Here is a 13,428-nt window from a genome sequence, read left to right on the forward strand (position 1 = left end):
GTATCGGCTTCGCCAGGAATGGGGCGACGCCGACAATGTTTTATCCGGAGCGGTATCAAAAACTATAAGTAATGCCCTGAGCCACTGTATACAGTTTCAAATCTTTGAGTATGATAAAAGTTTATGCACAAACAAAATCTGATGCCGAAAATCATCAAAAGTCAACCGAGTTCAAGGAAACAGCGGAGAGAGCGAGCCCGAGTGAAGCAGACAACAAATGCGAGAATCCCTAAACCAAGTTCACAAAGGCGTGCTTCGCAACGCCGCCCGTGATCGCGCTCACCGCACATTGCTCTGGTTTTGGTGTCTCCATCAAAGCACACGACACAAGCCGAAATGTCTGCTGTTTCTTAAAATGCGCTTAGCTGCATAAAGTACAAATTCGCATAATCAGCACTGCGCACGCCAAAGCACGTTTTCTAACAATTTTATTTTAACGTCGTTTCAGCTTGTGCTATTCGCAGGGCCTGAAGAGTTGGCTGCACGCATGAGGAAGTCTTACAAAGTCGGAATGGGTGACTCTCCTGTGGTGGTTTATGATATCGTCCTGGACGACTTTCACAGTAGATGCCGTTCGTGGGGTTCGGGCAAATTTCCTCCTTTAATATCTGCTATCGCCGAGACGGGCGTAAGCTAGCGCGTGCGCACCTGGGGCAGTGCCCAGTGTTTACCACAATTCTCCTGTACCCGCCCTGTCCCCCTTTTGTGTATCATGCTTGCCGTCTTTATATATCGTTTGATTTGAACTCGTACCTTTATCATACCGTTTTCCACTCAATTAAATACGCTTTCACTCAAGCGAATCCTCTGAACGTTTCTTCTTGGGCAGCATGGCTAAAGGAAAAAATAATGACGGAGGGAACCGTGACACCCTGCTAGCCCCGGTGAGAGCCTATGGCGTGGAGCAATGCTGGCTAGCGTAAAATTATGTTGCCAAGAAAAAAAAAAGAAATTGTGCTATGATGCGAAAGCCGACACAAATGGTATGGCTGGAACAAAACAAAACTGAGAAATTACTTTCACAAAATGTACGCTCATTCACGCACTGAAAGAAATAATACGAACTATATAATTCTCTCTCAGCAAGAAAACTGTAACTAAAGCGCTGAGTCAAAAGAGGAGGCCTACAATTAAAACAACGACAACCAAACATTGGTTGAAAACACAATTTTGTCTCTCTCTGTCTCTTTAAAATAAGCCTTTATTGTCGATACAAGCTCTACAAAACAATTGTGTAAAGTGAATGTTTCCCCATGATGATGATGATGATGATTTCTATTGGTTTCCCCTTTGTATCGGGGTGATGACACGTCATCTTACCAAAAAAGACTAATATACCTATGTTTTACACTTTTGGTTCAATACTAGCGCTGCTTAGGGCAGGCACAAAAAGCTTATTAGGCACAAAATACTTTTTTTTTTTCCTGTTACAAGTGGTAACTGTCCTAGGCAATATTCCCCTCTCTGCTTTTCGTCCACCAGCATTCTAATCTTCTTTTCGTCCCCTCGACAGCCTTGAAGTTAACTTCCTCTGTGATACCTTTAAATCCTAGGGCTTCTGACAGCTCAATATTCCCTTCATGTAGATTTGGATGGATACCCTCACATTTTAGCACGATGTGCCGCAGAGTTTCTGTTTCTTTTCCGCAGACGACGCATACCCCATCATTTTGTGAATACTTCCCCACAAAACTCTTAGTTCGCAGGCAACCTGCTCTAGCCTCAAAAAGCAAAGCACTGCCCTGGGAATTATCGTAGAAATTTTCCTTTCTGATGTTCATCTTCTCAGCCCTGTACATCTCTAACGACGTTTTGGCTTCCATTTTTTCCCTCCATTTATTCGTTTCAATCTGCCTTGCCTCTTTTTTGGTTACCTTGGCTGTTTTGGATTCCCCACTGTTCTTTCCGTATTTCATCGTTAGCCTTCTAGTCTTTCTTAACCACTGCGTGTCCACGCTTTTCAAATATAGGTACCTAAAAACCTTAGCTGCCCACCTTCGTTGATCCATTGCCCTCAACCTCATCTCAAAGCATATTTTACTCTGAGCTTCTCTAACTTCAAACGACGCCCAGCCCATATCTCCCTGAACTGCTTCGTTAGTTGTTTTTCCATGCGCGCCAAAGGCCAGACGTCCTACCGTTCCCAAGAACAAAACGCGGGTATTTTTTTTTGGTTGAAAACAAATGGCCGCGTATCCACACGCTTCGCTGAAATTCTTGTAGTCCAAATACTACAGCCTCCTGGCAGTCACTGCAATATTGTATTAGTCTTAACTTTCCTAAGAAGCAACAGAATAGCTCAAACAACAAAAAAGCACGCGTGGAGAAAGAGTACTGCGCTTATGTTTGAATAATACCGCTTATTTGCCTCCGTCGCTCTTTTAGTAAAGAGCACACGCCAGATCTGCCAAGCACGTGGAAAAAGCCGGCGAAGCGGCACTACTCCTAGTGGAAAGAAAAGCTTAGGAGAGGCCCTGACGCATGGACGCCCTGACGTCACTACTACAGCCATATTGGTCAGCCGCCCTTTTTTGGTCGTATTTTGTGCGCAAGCGCTCCCTCATCCGCCGTCGCTCGGTCCATATCTCACGGGTAAAAAGCGCAAAAGGCTCATGGGTACATTGTCTGCTCCCACGGAGGCCCGTCACTTCCGGGTCAAGAGCTCTCCTGGCCTCCCGTAGGGCGGTGGCTTTCACGCGCGCGCGAGCTTGTTGTTTATCTGTTTTCACGGAACAAAAAACGCTCATTCATCCCGGATTCAATGAATAACAGCGATGAATCCTACCAGGGGCTTTTCTTAAAGGTAAGCACTCTGTGACAAATGCCGGCGGATTTCACGTGCGCGCCTGCTTGTTGTTTATCTGTTTCCACCGAAAAAAAAATGCTCATGCATTCCGCATTCAATGAATAACAGCGATGAATCATACTAGGGCATTTCAGAAAGTAAGCACTCTGCGACAAACAAACAACACGCACACACGCTCGTGAAAGTCGCCGGCGTATGGGAGGCCAGGCGAGATCTCGAATGGGAAGTGTAGGGAGCAGACAACGTACCCATAAGCCTTCACGTTTTTTACCGGTCGCCTATTCTCGTCTGCTTCATCTTTGCCCGCTTCTCATTGGCTACCGGCTGGACTGCGCAGTGACGTCGTGCCTCGGTGGGCCGACCTCGGCGCTGTTGCTAGGACGCTGTTGCCGTCGGCCTACTATGGCCCTGAAAAAATGACGTCACTTCTTCCACACTCCTCCCCATTAGCGTGTGGTTAGCGTGGCCTCTCCTGAGTTTTTTTTCCTCCATGGTACTACTCGTGGGCCTTTTGTTGCGAGTAACGTATTCGTGAATATGCCACGGTCCGTGCTCGTTGATGAAAAAAGGGGCAGTGTAGCTATAAATCACTGGACCGGACAGGCCGCCATTGGTATCTGAATCTGGCAACATTTACACGAGAACTTTACCAAGCGAAGCGAGTGTAGAAGTGCTCTTTGAGGAATTAGAAGACATTTCAGGGGACGTAATATGGGTTAGGAGGACAGGTGAAGCCTTTACGGTGCTACAAGATGGACGCGTCGTATATTACCGTGGTCTAGTGGACAGAAGGGAACTGGGGGTAGGATTTCTAGCCAATAAAAGCATAGCTGGCACCATAGAAGAATATTTCAAGAGTGGAAGCTTGGGCGAGTTCGTAATTCATTGCATTGGTGGGAAGCGCAAATTACCAAAAGGACAGAGAAGAGAACAACATAGACAACACGAAGCGCTAATATAAACGGAAATATTATTTTGAAATGACAACACTTATATATAATAACATGGTGTTACTGAAGCACAAGGGACATATCTTGGAGCATAAAAGATAGCCTTAAAGGGACCCAGAAAAGCCTTCTGTAAAAGTTACAAAAGGCCTGTATTGTCACGTAGCCCCAATATAGCGATGCAATGCCGTTGGAATTATTGATCTACATTCAGTATTAGCTGCGCCAGAGGCAACTAAATGCACCTCTCCCCACTTGCTGATCGACTCCTCCTCCCTCTCTGCCTCCTTCAAAGCAGCTAGCTACATTCCTGCGCCTAGGCTCGCGTCAGTCACTGCGGACCAGCCTTTGCCGCCTTTGCCTCGGGATCGCGCAGGAAGGAGGAAGAGCAGCCGGAAGCCAATGGCAGTGACACCGCCGGCGGCCGATCTTGCCGGCGATTGGGCGAATCAGGGGGCGCCTTCGCCGTTGCGTCACCAGCGATCGCCGTTGCGTCAGCCGCGGTCGGCTCGCAGCGGCGTCGCGCTCATCGGCTGAGAAAGGCGATCTTCAAAAATTGTTTACAAATTATCTGTACAACGTATGGGGCTCACACTTGGCTCAACAATCCCCCGTTATGTGTTCTACCACCTGAATGCATTTGATTGCCACCTTCACAAAGCTTTTCGCGGTCCCTTTAAAACTATAATTCTCACTAGAAAACACAAAGCCAGTTTACGCCAGTTCGCCACGAGCCGATAGATATTGCACATTATTTTCCTGACAGTGAAACGGACGGAACGCTGATGCAGTCGTCACCTAATCTAAGAATTTCCGCGGCTTCGATATTTTCTCGGGTAGTCTGCTCTCTGAGTCGGCCTATTACTTTGCAATCTTGAAACACCGGCCTGCAGCCACACCGGAGGCAATGCGAGCCCAGATGGCCACTGGCAGTATTAAATAGGGTGTTTCTGTGTTCGCGCAGCCTTTCATTAAGGCATCGGCCTGTTTGACCCACGTACCGCTTTTTGCATGGGTGGAGCGGAAGCGAATACACAAATCCTTTTTGACAAGGTACAAACTTTGCTCTGTGCTGCTTATCGCACCTCTTCCCCTTTCAAAACTCACTGCTGACTTATCTGCAAAGTCGTGAAAGCTTGTCGGGGGCAGAACAAACCACTGTCCCTCCTGAATGCTTCACAATTTTTTTTAACTGTGCGCGAGCCCATGCATGTACGGAGTTAGTGTTAACTTATCTATCTCAATTCTGCATTCTCTTCTTTGGAACTCGAGTGAGCCGCACTTTCCTAGTTTCTTGAACAGCTCCAGGGAAATAGAGCACAAAAGATGCCTCTGGCGTCCCGCTTCCTCGAGGCGTTGTATTCTGCTTCGGAAGCTCTCGCGGGGTATGTATGGTTGCAGGATTTTCGAAAGGCATTGTTGTAGCAAGCCTTTATGACAGCTCTCTTTACAAGCTTAGAGTGAGCAGAATCAAACGGTAATGAAGGCTTGCTGCCCCTCGGCTGATATGTCCAACAGGTGTGCTCTGGGGAACAAGAAAGCTTGATATCCAGGAACTTCAGGTGGTCTTGAACTGGTGCTTCACTTGTGACTCGCAGCGGTGTCATGGACGATGTAAACAGGTCAAACACATCGGCCAGTACCCTTTACAAAGCATCTTGTCTTGCCTCCAGAAGCGCATAGTGATCATCCACGTATCGAAATATTTTTGCGATATGCCCGTCTTGCATTTTCTGATGTAACACTGTGTCAATTTTTGCTAGATCTAAGTCACTGATAATCGGCGCAACGCAAGATCCGATGCACACCCCGGTTTTCTGGCCGTGCACTTCATCTTCAAAAGAAGCGTAAGTGGAGTTCAGGTACATGCTCAGTAGGTCAAGGAACCATCACATACTTAAAGCAAAGTCATTTTGAAAACCCACTGCACCATCATCATCTAGTGCCTCCTAAACACACGCAGTGACCATATTGTCGCGAAGCCAGGGACGACGCAGTTGTCTTGCAGGAGAAACAAGTTTATTGTAGAGAACTTGTGCTCCCCTAACTAAAAAGTATACTAAGGTGGGGAAGCAGCGGTCAACAAAGTGACTTGCGCAGGCGAGTGCCGTCGAACCGAAGGCCGCGGCGTCTGCTTTGCATGCGATTATCTTTCGGTGCGAGGGTTTCTAGAAACGTCGATTCACATCCAGAACATTGTAGATCACAGAAGAATATTCTGGGCTAGCGAAGTTAGGGCGAAGCAGTCTGCTTATCTGAATGTGATAGCCCGTGCGGCATAAAAATAAAGAATGCAAGACGTGCTTTGTTTGGAACGCAAATAACACTGCCGGGCGTGGCCCGGCAGTAAAAACAAACCCATACATGGTTCGCGGCATTACCCCCCCTTTAAGAGTGCATCGGCCCGATGCTAAAATAAGAGACAGTCCGAACAAACAACAAAAAAAGTCCGCCATCTTGCGAAGTAAGGTTTCAAGCGACACCACGGGGATGACTTCGGGCCGCGTGCGTCAGCGTGATGTTCCGGAATCACCATCGGGGATCACCTCGTAAGTTAGTTGGCCGACACGTCGTAGAATCTGGTAGGGTCCGAAATACCGTCGTAGAAGCTTCTCACTGAGTCCGCGTCGTCGGATGGGAGTCCAAACCCAAATATGGTCCCCTGGGTGGTACTCGACGTCTCGGCGTAGGAGGTTGTAGCGCCCGGCATCCACCAGCTGCTGGTCTGTTGTATGAACTCGAGCGAGCTGGCGGGCCTCCTCGGTACGCTGAAGGTATCCTTGGACGTCGGGACTATGTCGTCGTCTTCTACATGCGGAAGCATGGCGTCAAGCAGCGAGGTCGGCAGTCTTCCGTAGACAAGCTCGAACGGCGTCATTTGCGTAGTTTCATGTTTAACCGTGTTGTACGCAAACGTGACATACGGGAGCACTTCCTCCCAAGTCTTATGTTCAACGTCAACGTACATTAACAGCATATCAGCGATCGTCTTGTTCAGACGTTCCGTTAGTCCGTTTGTTTGGGGATGGTACTGCCGTCGTTCTTCGGTGAACCATGTTGCTGTAGCGTAACATTCATTGCATAAGCTCCGCAATGAAGGCCGTTCCGCGGTCCGTGATTACGACTTCAGGGGCTCGAAGTCGCAGCACAACTCGGTTTATGAAGAACTTCGGGACTTCTTGTGCAGTCCCCCTCGGAAGGACGGTGGTCTCTGCGTAGCGCGTCATGTACTCTGTCGCTACAACAATCTAGTTGTTATGTGATTGTGACGTTGGAACGGTCCCAGAAGGTCCATTCTAATCTATTGACAGGGCGTCGACGGGACGGCGATCGGTTGCAGAAAGCCGGCGGGTTTTGTCGGCCGTGTTTTTTGACGCTGGCAGTCACGGCAGCTTCGGACGTAGTGGGTTACGTCGGATGCAAGGCGGGGCCAGTAGTACTTCATCTTGATTTTCCCGATTGTGCGAGCTATGCCGAGATGTCCGGACGATGGGTCGTCGTGGCACGCTTCCAAAATTTCGTCACGAAGATCTGCCGGGATGACCAGAAGGGAATTCACTCTCGTTCCGGGGCTGAAATTCTTCTTCACAGAGTTTTTCAGGCTAAATGCAGGTAAGTTGCATTTAAAGGCCCTGGGCACGGTGACGTTGCATCCTTCCAGGTAGTCGGTCATGACGCGCAACTCGGGGTCGGCACGCTGTTGGGCGGCTAGATCGCTCCCAGTCACGACTCCGAAAAACGCGCTGTCTTCATGGGAGTCTTGTGGTGGTGGGTCGACGGGAGAGCGGGACAGACAGTCGGCATGGGAGTGTTTCCAGCCTGATTTATAGAGTACTGTAACGTCGAATTCTTACAGGCGCAAGCTCCACCTACCAAGACGACCAGAGGGGTGCTTCAAATTTGCGAGCCAACGCAGCGCATGGTGGTCTGTATCAACCTTGAAGAGTCTTCCATACACGTATATGGGCGAAATTTCGAAATGGCCCATATAATAGCCATGCACTCTTTCCCATAGGCAGAGTAGTTTTTCTCCTCCTTCTACAGACCACGGCTGGCATAGGCGATTACCTTTTCACACCCGCTTTGCTTTTGTACAAGGACGGCACCCAAGCCTATATCACTGGCGTCCGTGTGCATTTCCGTTTCGGCGTTTTCGTCGAAATGCGTGAGCACAGGCGGGCTTTGCACGCATTTTTGCAGCTCGCAGAATGCTGTTTCTTGGGCATTTTCCCAGCTGAAAGGGGTGCTATCTTTAGTCAAGCGGGTGAGTGGCTCTCAAATGCGGGCGAAATTTGCGACGAAGCGCCTGTAGTATGCGCATAGTCCGAGAAATCTCCGCACGCGCTTCTTATCTTGGGTCTTGGGAAGATCGCTATGTGGGGAAGTTTTCGCCGGGTCAGGCCGGACTCCCGCGGCGTTGACAATATGGCCCAAAAACTTGAGTTCCTCATACGCAAAGCGGCACTTTTCAGACTTGAGCGTTAGCCCCGACGTACGGATGGCCTCGAGTACAGACTGCAACCTTGCAAGGTGTTCGTCGAAAGTCCGGGAGACTACCACAGCATCGTCGAGGTATACGAGGCAGGTGTGCCACCTCAGTCCAGCTAGCACCGTGTCCATGACTCGTTGAAACGTTGCTGGCGCCGTGCACTACCCGAACGGCATCACCTTGAACTCGTATAGGCCGTCTGGGGTTAGAAATGCAGTCTTCTCTCGGTCTCTCTCGTCCGCTTCAATTTGCCAGTAGCCGGTCTTCAGGTCCATCGATGAGAAGTACTTCGCGTGGCAGAGGTGGTCGATGGCGTCGTCGATTCGGGGGAGGGGGTACGCGTCCTTTATGGTGATTTTGTTCAGTCGCCTGTCATCAACGCAAAACCTTAATGTGCCATCTTTTTTCTTCACGAGTACGACCGTGGCAGCCCAGGGGCTTTTCGACGGCTGTATAATATCGTCGCTGAGCATGTCGTCCATTTCAGTACGGATGGCTACCCGCTGTTGTGAAGAGACGCGGTAAGGTGACTGTAGGGTAGGTCGGGCTCCATCTTCGGTTATTATTCGGTGCTTCGCCAGCGGTGTCTGACGTAGTTTTGAGTTCGACAAAAAAACTCTCTGGAGCCTTGCAGCAAATCCTATAATTGCATCCGTTCTTTTTGCTGTAACGCCGGACTCACGTCGAAGGGACTCGGAAGCTTGAAGGTCTCTACGTGTGCGCGTTCAAAGTCGGCAACCGCGATGACTTCTCTTGCTTCTTGCGTTTCTTCGAGGTACTTAATTGCAGAGCCCCTGCCTAAATGCTGGTATTACTCGCTGAAACTAGTGACCAAAACCCGGGGTTGGCGTTGCGTAAAGCGCGCAATGCCTCTTGCAAGGGAGACACCGCGGTCGAGGAGCAACCTTTGGTCCCTCTCCACGATAGCGTCGACGTCAGGAACAGCATTTTTACACAAGACGGTGATCATCAAGCTTGCGCGGGGTGGCAGTGTGACATGATCATCGGCGATCGTTAAAGCAGCACGGTGTTCGGGGTTCGGATGCGGCGTCATGGAGTGATCGGAGGAAAAAGTTATGTACTTGGTCTGTAGATCAATTATTGCACCGTTGTCCGTCAAAAAGGTCATTACGAGAATTACGTCGCGGGAGCAATTAGGCAGAACGACGAACGCCGCACGGTACGTTGTGCCGTCTATGGTGACGCGCGATGTGCACGTTCCACTTGGCGTCACGAGGTGGCCTCGTGCTGTGCGTATACGCGGACCGTCCCATCTGATCAAAACTTTCTTCAGCTTAGACGCAAATCAGCCGCTCATTACCGAGTAGTCGGCTCCCGTGTCGATGGCGACTACGTCAAAGCAGTCGATGGACAACTGGACGTCGGACGCCGCTTTCCTCGAGTTTCGGGTGCGTCGGGGCGTTTTATCTCGGCTTGTGCGTGTTGACTGTCGGGCACTATGCGTCGTCATTGTCGTTTTCTTCTCAGCGGCAGGCTCTGTCATTTCGGGTACGCGTCGCGTCGTGTCGTTGTCGTGTTCGAGAGTGACGTCCGAGTTAGATCGGGTCGTCGGGCTGTGGGTACGGTGTTCGGTCTTGGGATTAAGGGGTCTGTATCATTTCCATGCAGGAAGGTTATCACGGTCAAAACCGGCTCTATTTCAGCCGGTTTTACAGCTCTACAGCTGTCCACTACTTCAGCCGGCTCTGTTTCAGCCGGCTCTTCAGCTGTCCACCCAGTCCTCGGCACATGTCCGTCGCCATCGACAAGTTCAACTACAAACTGCCGTACCAGATGCTGGTAGGCGGTGTGTTCGCCATCAAGAGGGAGCGTTTCCTCCGTGTGAACGGCTTCTCCAACCTCTACAGGGGCTGGGGAAGCCAAGACGAGGACATGGCCTACAGGATCAAGCACAAAAATCTAAAGATCATTCGCCCACCAGCATCTGTCGCCCTGTACACCCTGATCAAGCATAACCAGCGCCCAGAATCGCCGAACAACATAAGGATGGCGCTCGTGCAGATGGCGTGGTACCGCATGAACCGGGACGGACTCAGCACCGCGAAGTACAGGCTCGTGAGGAAGCAGGTGCTGCCCCTGTACACTCACCTGCTCGTGGACATCGGCCACAACCACAAGTGGCACTTCTTTGAATCACAGAAGCTTATCATCAACCTATGACCGCCGGGCCGGCCTGGCCGTCCGGCCATCCGGCACTGCGCGCTGTAGTGGGGGCCCCCAAGGCTCTCCGCTCACCATTACGCTCGTGCCATCGCAGCTTTGCGCGCTCACCGCTGCTTACGCTCCCCCGGTGGGCAGTGAAGAGGCAGTGAAGACCAGTGAAGGGTCGGGGTCGTGGTGCGTCGACGGAGAAGCCTCGGAAACCGAGCCTCTTGTAGGGGCAGCGATGGTAGATGGGGTAAGCCTCTCCGCAGTGGTAGAACAGCGGACGATTGTCGGGCGTTTGCCACACCTCGGTCTTAATTGGGGCGGGGGTTTGCACCGCAGGTGGTCGGGCCGGCGACAGGGGGCGACTGTACGGAGCCTCGTGACGGTAGGGCGCAAGTTTGCGAGGCTCGCAAACAGCAGCCGCGTAGGCCATGACTTGCGGCTCGCGAGGTGCTTCTGACGTCGTTGAGGTACCCAGCGCTTGCTGCATTTCTTCCCTAATCACATCGGTAAGGGAAGCGACTTGCGGCTGCGGCGACGTGGGGAGTAGTTTCCTTAGCTCCTCCCTCACTATGGCGCGGATAGTCTCACGCAGGCTGTCTGCCGGAATCCGTATGCTGTCGACGTAGTTCGCATTGGCCGTGCCAACAAAGTTGCGGTCACACTTATTAGTACGCATTTAAGGAGCCTTCTCAATTGTGCTGGCTTCGGTCACAAATTCGGCGACAGTTTTGGGCAAAGTCCAGCAAAAAATTCCTGCTTCACACCGCGCATTAAGAAGCGTAACTTTTTTTCTTCCGCCATGGAGGGATCAGCACGCCTGAAGAGCCGCTTCATCTCTTCGATGAACACAAATACACTTTCGTTAGAGTGTTGTGTTCGCGTCTGCAGCAAGACTTCGGCCCGCTCTTTTCGCACAACCGTGGTGAACGTCGTTAAACATTGCGTTCGATAATTGTTCCAAGACTCAAGCGAGCTCTCATGGTTTTCGAAACAGATCCTTGCTGAGTCCTCAAGGTAGAAGAACACTTGCCTCAGTGTCTCCGCGTCGTCCCATCGATTGAACAGCCTGACCCGTTCGACTGGCTCCAACCAGTCTTCGGGGTCCTCGGAAGGTGACCCATGGAATGATGGGGGCTCCCTGGGTTGCTGAAGAACGAGGGCAGGACTGGGAGCGATGGTCATGGGGCCTGCGTTGGTCATAGTGGTTTTCACGACGTCTTCTTTTTTCACTTTATCAGGAAGCAGTCCAAACTCTGGCGTGAGACCTTGGTGTCGGCGGCTGGCACGAGTCGGGCTTGCTTCTCGGCTTGACGAGGGCTTAGGGTGCAGTTACCCAGAACCTCCACCAGATGTCACGAAGGCAAGAACGACGCAGTTTTCTTGCAGGAGAAACAAGTTTTTTGGAGCGAACTTGTGCTCCCCCTAACAACTCAAAAGTTTACAGAGGCGGCGAAGCAGTGGTCAACAAAGTGACTTGCGCAGGCGAGTGTCGTCGAACCGAATGCCGCGGCGTCTGCTCTGTACGCTTTTATCTTTCAGTGCGAGTGTTTCTAGAACCGTCGATTCACATCCAGAACATTGTAGATCACAGAAGATTATTCTGGGATAGCGACGTTAGGGCGAAACAGTCTGCTTATCTGAATATGATAGCCCGTGCGGCATAAAAATAAAGAATACAAGACGCGCTTTGCTTGGAACGCAGATAACACAGCCGGGCGTGCCCGGCAGTAAAAACCAACCCATAGATGGTTCGCGGCAATATTATGTAGCAAAGAGTATTACAAGTCCTCTACATCGAACGAGACAGCAAGCCTCGGGAACTGTTCTGTTTCAAAAATTCAGTAAAGTAACCCTAATTCTTTACAAAAAAATGGTCAACACAAAAAGCTGTTTTCGGCCTTTATCAGAAACATGGCTACCTTCTTTTGCAATGTACCACATTCTGACACCATAACACGTAGTGGGCAATCAATCTTGTGAGTTTTGGCACTAAAGAATATTTGCAGCCATAGGGACACATTACCGTCGAGGCTTTTCTGAGATGCTCCAGGTAGAATTCCTTGCAGAACCTTTTTGCATGCTTTTTAACTTGTTTGAGCGAAACATTGTTTTCGGAAACATTATCAAGGAGTCACTGGGTGAGTATGGTGCCGATGTGTTTGACCTGTTTACATCGTGCATAACACCGCTGTGTGTCACAAGTGAAGCACCATTTCAAGGCCAACTGAAGTTCCTGGACATCAAGATTTCTTGTTCCCCAGATCACACCTATTGGACATATGAGCTGAGGGGCAGCAATCCTTCTTTTACCGTTTGATACTGCTCACTTTAGGCTGGTAAAGAGAGCTGTCATTAAGGCTTGCTGCAACAATGCCTTTCGTAAACCTTGCCACCATACAGCCCACGAGAGCTTCCGAAGCCGAACACAACCACTCGAGGAAGCGGGATGCCCGAGGCATCTTTTGTCCTTCCTTCCCCGGGGGTGTTCAAGGAACTAGGAAAGTGCGGCTCACTCGAACTCCAAGGAAGAGATTCCAGAATTAAGAAAGATTAGTTAACAATAATTCCGCACATGCTTGGTTACTCGCACATGCTAGAGAAAATCCCGCAGGAGTCAGGAGTGACAGTGTGTTTTTCTGCCCCCGACAAGGTTTCACGACTTTGCAGAAAAATCAACAATGAGGCTTCCCATGGGAAGAGGTGCGATAAGCAGCACAGAGCAAAGTTTGTACCTTGTCAAAAAGGATTTGTGTATTCGCTTCCGCTCCACCCATGCAAAAAGCGGTACGTGGGTCAAACAGGCCGATGCCTTAATGAAAGGCTGCGCGAACACAGAAACACCCTATTTAATACTGCCAGTGGCCATCTGGGCTCGCATTGCCTCCGGTGTGGCTGCAGGCCGGTGTTTCAAGATTGCAAAGTAATAGGCCGACTCAGAGAGCAGACTACCCGAGAAAATATCGAAGCCGCGGAAATTCTTAGATTAGGTGACGACTGCATCAGCGTTCCGTCCG

The 13,428-nt window shown here is 50.4% G+C and overlaps 1 pseudogene; it reads right to left on the bottom strand.

Annotated features, from left to right (window-relative positions):
- Nucleotides 1–10,540: 10,540 nt before the first annotated feature.
- LOC144163730 (uncharacterized) lies at nucleotides 10,541–12,767 on the bottom strand (annotated as a pseudogene).
- Nucleotides 12,768–13,428: the final 661 nt, after the last annotated feature.

The sequence above is a fragment of the Haemaphysalis longicornis genome, unplaced genomic scaffold, assembly GCF_048455015.1.
Source record: "Haemaphysalis longicornis isolate Haplotype H1 unplaced genomic scaffold, Haemaphysalis longicornis Haplotype H1 scaffold_13, whole genome shotgun sequence".
Lineage (NCBI taxonomy): Eukaryota > Metazoa > Arthropoda > Arachnida > Ixodida > Ixodidae > Haemaphysalis > Haemaphysalis longicornis.